Source organism: Pinus tabuliformis, chromosome 8 (assembly GCF_031772625.1).
Source record: "Pinus tabuliformis cultivar Carrire ecotype Pingquan chromosome 8, CPIR1, whole genome shotgun sequence".
Lineage (NCBI taxonomy): Eukaryota > Viridiplantae > Streptophyta > Pinopsida > Pinales > Pinaceae > Pinus > Pinus tabuliformis.
The window spans coordinates 1732225229-1732230606 of NC_142294.1; the positions used below are offsets into that span (position 1 = coordinate 1732225229).

The 5378-nt window shown below is 37.5% G+C and overlaps 1 pseudogene; it reads left to right on the plus strand.

Annotated features, from left to right (window-relative positions):
* Nucleotides 1–897: 897 nt before the first annotated feature.
* LOC149243009 (peroxidase 57-like) lies at nucleotides 898–2291 on the plus strand (annotated as a pseudogene).
* Nucleotides 2292–5378: the final 3087 nt, after the last annotated feature.

Genomic DNA, 5378 nt, shown 5'->3' on the forward strand with positions numbered 1-5378 from the left:
TTTGAATTCATCACTCTCGGCTCCTGTAATTTTTTTTAAGGAGTTTTGGGTTTTTGACTAATGTATGCTATGTTTGTTTCGATTTCATGGCAAGGTGCTGTCCAGCCTTCCGAGCCTGCTCCTGGAAAAAGGACATCTCCTTCCAGCGTTTTGACTCTACCGACTTCCCTACAGGTATGCTCTTTCCAATCACTCCATGAACAGTTGCCGGTGTTGATGGTTTCATGTAATGTCTAGTAACAGAGGGGGTTTCTCTCCCTCGTACCTCTTGACACAGCCCACGGCCCACAGCCTTACCTCTTTTCCACTGCTGGTCGCAGATAGCAGCAAGATGTCACACCAGACTTGTCCTGCGCCTCTCTGGTTACTAGGATTTTGGTTCCAGGTGGAGCCAAACTAACCCAAGATTCAGGGTTTAGCAGTGTTAACCTGTGTGGACATGCTCTCGTCTTTTCAGAATTGTTTGTAATTTCACTGTATTATTCCAGAATATGAATGGGTAAAGCTTTGGTGTATATCACTCATCGAATTGTAATGTTTAAACACCATCTTATACTTACTCCTTTTATTAATCACGATATTCGTAGCCCTCGGGGCTTTGCTAAGTATTATATCAGAGTATTGTTTCTATTCCTCTGCATGGGATGCTAAAAGTGATGGTTGTGTTTACTGGCAATTATAGCCCTAGGCTACGGGGATTGTTTACGGCTTTCTACATATTTCATGCAGTTTCTGGTCATTCTTTAATTTAGTTTTTTTTTTGCATGGTCTCTTCTATTGACCTATGGTTGTGGATAATCGATTGACAACCCTCTTGATCAGCTCATGATTAGGTATTAATATCAGTTCACAACAAGTTAGCAGTCGGATCTTGATCTTGATCATGACAGTGAAGTCATGGCTGCATCGATATTACTTGGTTCTTTGGTCGTTCTAAACATAATGTTACCTTTTACAGTAGCCCAACATACGCAGCTAGGTTTCTATAGTAAGACATGTCCCAATGCAAGGAACTTGTCCGAAGTGTAGTGCAGAAATCGTTTCTGAAGGACAAGTCCATGCCAGCGGGATTGTTGCGTTTGCATTTTCATGACTGTTTCATTCGGGTATCAACATTTTCCCATCTTAGATTAAATTTGTCAGATTTAAAACAGTAAATTTTTCTAATGTAATGAAATCAATCATCATGTACAGGGCTGTGATGCATCTGTTCTGATCGATAGCACAGAAGATAACATTGCAGAGAATGATGCCGTACCCAACTTGACACTCAGAGGATTCGATCTGATAGACGAAACAAAATCTTTGTTGGAGAGCAGATGCAAAGGAATCGTCTCCTGTGCGGATATTCTTGCATTGGCTACTCATGATGTAGTTGCAATGGTAAACAATCAAGCTCAGGCATCTTCCTTGTGATTTTTTTTAGGATTTCAGTTGCATAAACAATACTTACAACTGGAGATTGTAAATTCGGTCAGGGGGTCTTGAATACCTAGTACCAACAGGACGAAGGGATGGCCTAGTTTCCAAAATAGACGATGTCAACATTCCAGGTCCAACGTTCTCCATTGATGTTGCGCTAAGTGCGTTCGAATCTGTTGGTTTAAACCTAACAGATTTAGCGACATTGCTTGGTAAGTAAATATATGTGCAAGTTAGGATCTTTATTGCTAAAATATCAGGTTTTTTAAACTAGCCTTCACTTATCTATGAAGTGTAGATTAAATAGTTTGTGTGGAATTTAATGGTTACTATCATAAAATATATAAGAAGGGATGGAGGATGAGAACCATCTCTGCTAAACTTATTTAACCAACGTGTCCATTGATAGTTGGTCTTATTATTCGTTTGTGAGAGAAGGAGTGAACACAATAGGTTTCGCTCACTGTGGATTCTTCAACGACCGGGTTTACGATTTCCAGGATAGTAGTATGGTAGATCCATCCATGGAACCAACTCTTGTGACATCAATGAAGAAAGTGTGCCCTCCTCCAGACCAAATCACTGATATACGAAAAGATCCAAAGGTTTTCCTCAACGGCACCAAGGGCAACCCCTTCTCTTTTGACAGTGGGTTTTACCATGAAGTCCTGCACAACAGAGCGATCCTTTAGATTGATTAGGAACTCCTGTCTACAGATATTACATCTGACCTAACGGCAACATACGCTGGTGATGTAAACAAATTTCGAGTTGCATTTAGTAATTCCATTATTACAATGGGAAATATCAATGTATTGACGGGAAATCAAGGAGAGATCCGAGCAAATTGTAGGAAATTCAATATCTAGTGGGCATTGAAAATAAATATTTCTATCTCATGGTAGAAAATATATATATATATATATATATATATATATATATCTAGAATTTCGGAGCATAGATTTCTAAATTCTGCCAGGGGCTTGAAGTTATACATAGCAATTCGCTATCTGGATGAAGTATTGAAACCAGGTAGATGGTTGAGTCTAGTTAAAACCATAGCCAGTTCTAACATTCAGTTGTATTCTTTCTACTTCCTTGGAATTTTATGATACAGTGGAAGCAATCCTCTAGTTTACTTTTACAAAAATTGGAGTCCGTTCTGGTGTTAAAATCGCCCATCCCTTGCCTGTGATTTTACTTACAGTGCAGCACTTTAAAACTACCTGATTAAACTAGTCCCCGTTGGATATCTAATGTTATATGCACCGCGCACAATGTTTGTTTTCCGAGAATCTGCCATCATCATTAACCACTACAAGAAGGAGAATAAGAAGAATAAGAACAATGCCTGCCATCACCATTAATCACTAAAAGAAGGAGAACCAGAAGAATTAGAACAATGTCTTGTTCGGTTTGGGTAAATTTGATTAGGTTTTGAAGTTATAGATTTAATATAACCTATTTAAAAACAAAGAAAAATCTATATAGATTGATCTTTATATTAATCCTTTATATCCATGGGCATCTTAAGCTACCATATCTCTACACACTACCACTTCTCTATTTCGTAGTCCTAAAATAGAAAGGTCCAATGCTGAATCTCAACAATATAATAGAATAATAGAATGGACATTGGCATCCCAAACTACCATGTCTCTACAATTACTATTTCGGTAAAGAAAATTGCCTGGAGAACTTGCATGACTCTGTTGTCGGCATTTCCAGACTTGTATATGAATATACATATATTTGCGGCTTTTAGTCCCGCTCAAAACTGGCTATCAGTAATTGGTTTTACATTCGAATTAATTCTCTATCAAATCTAATACCTCTGCCAGGAGTATTTGAGTTACTGCTCTGTCACAGTTATGTAAATAATTTCGTTCCAAGGTTTGCGGGTTGGCTGGAAGATATTAATTCATTTCTGTCATTCATTTATATGCTTAATTATCTGCTTCCGTCATTCATTTATATGCTTATTGTCTGCTGCTGTTATAGTTTCATTAAAAGTTAGTTTTTGTACAATGGGGAGTTATCAGGGCTCGATGTGTTTACTTCCGTTTAAATACAGTTCCAATTTATCTACCCTTCGATATTTTGCTATAGCCATCCGGTTTCTTATCTCACCTTAATCGTAACCCAGGCTTAACAACATCCCCAGGATTAAATATTGAGTCTGCATACTATGTTTTAATCCAGTTATTATTACCTCCCGCTGCATGATAAATTCTTCTTTTCTTTTAGTTCCGGCAAGGGTTTCTCCTAGGGGTAAAATACCCATTGTGCAGGTCTATACATAACCCTTAATAATTTCCGGTTTCATAGTTTGCTCTTGTCCAGTTACAGTGAGCCTGTAACTTTTACAGCTCCGAGCTACTTACTGTTCAGAAAAGTCTCTATGATTAGTCCTCAGACCCTAATCTCAGTTTCCGAATTTCCTCGCTCAAGGTATTTCTGCCACCGCACAGGTTTTTCTGATTTTTGTTTTGCAATTGACTGAGGGGTAAAAGAACACTATTTATATACAGTTATCTGCTAATAACTCAAATAAACCAGACTCCTCACCCAATTCCTATGCAGAAATATATAAAATATTGAACATATTTCGTACCAAGAAACTTAGCAGATAATGTAACAGATGTCCAAGGGATTTTTTCCTACTTACCTGGTCGCTGCCTGGCGGATAAAATTCCTCAGTGGTTCACCTGAAATTCCTGCTGCTTCTTTGTTTGACCACCCAACCGTGAGACTCGTCCTTCAAGACCAGAGTATCCATGTCCACTCCAAATTACTAGCAAGTTTTATAACCTTAAGATAGCTTTGTCTTTAGTCATGTTGTAAGTTGGATGAAAATGATTAGTTATCTTGATAGCCTCAAGTTAGTGTTGTGTTTATTTATGATGTAAGTCAGCTGAAAATGATTAATAATCTTGATGAATGTATTTCAGGATGCATTCAGGGATTCCCATCACGTGCTTCCTAGCATTGATGATGGAAACATTGAAAACCAATTGGAAGTTGTTGAATACATTGAAGATATATACAAATTCTACAGGACAATTGAGGTATGTTTCTTTGTCAATGATTGCAGTTTCTTGTTAGGGTGAAGGTAAAGTTTTATTTTCCTTAACTAAAGTTTTGCATTCATGTATGTGAGTTGCATACCTCCAGATTATATGAGAAACCAGGTTAAAATCAACTCAAAGATAAGGGTAGTCATGATTGATTGGTTGGTGGAGGTACAACTTTGTTCCTATGCTAGTTCCAACTTCCATTTGCTGTCAAACTTAGATCTAAAAGAGATTTATATGGTCTATCTCCTAGGCCTAACATCAAAATATTAAAATTTTCAGGTGCATTTGGAATTGGAATTAATGCCAGAGACGTTGTATCTCACTGTGAACATCATTGACAGATACCTTTCTATTCAGAGTATTGCAAGGAAGAATTTGCCATTACTTGCTATCACTGCAATGTTTATAGCTAGCAAATATGAAGTTTGTCCTCCACATGTAGGATGACTTGTTGACATTTGTAAGAAAGGATGTGTATATATCTAATTAAAAGAACACTTTGTTGGCTGTATAAAAGTGCATAAACCAGCAATATCTACTCCTACAGAAGATTACACTTTATGTTGGAATCAACACAAAAATTATATTATAATAGGTAACACAATATTGATAAGAGCTGGTTTATACTTGGCTACAGGTCAATGACTTCATCCGCATCTTCCAAAATGAATGCACGTCAGAACAGATAGTGGCCATGGTAATTAGCTCTAACTGATAATTCTTTGTCATTGATTGCAACATAGTCTCCAAACATTCAGATTGACTGATCAATTGATAATAACTCTTTGCAGGAGTCTACGATATTAAAGCAACTGAACTTCAAGCTTACAGTTCCCACTCGGCCATATGTATTCCTCCTCAGGTTTCTAAAGGCAGCTG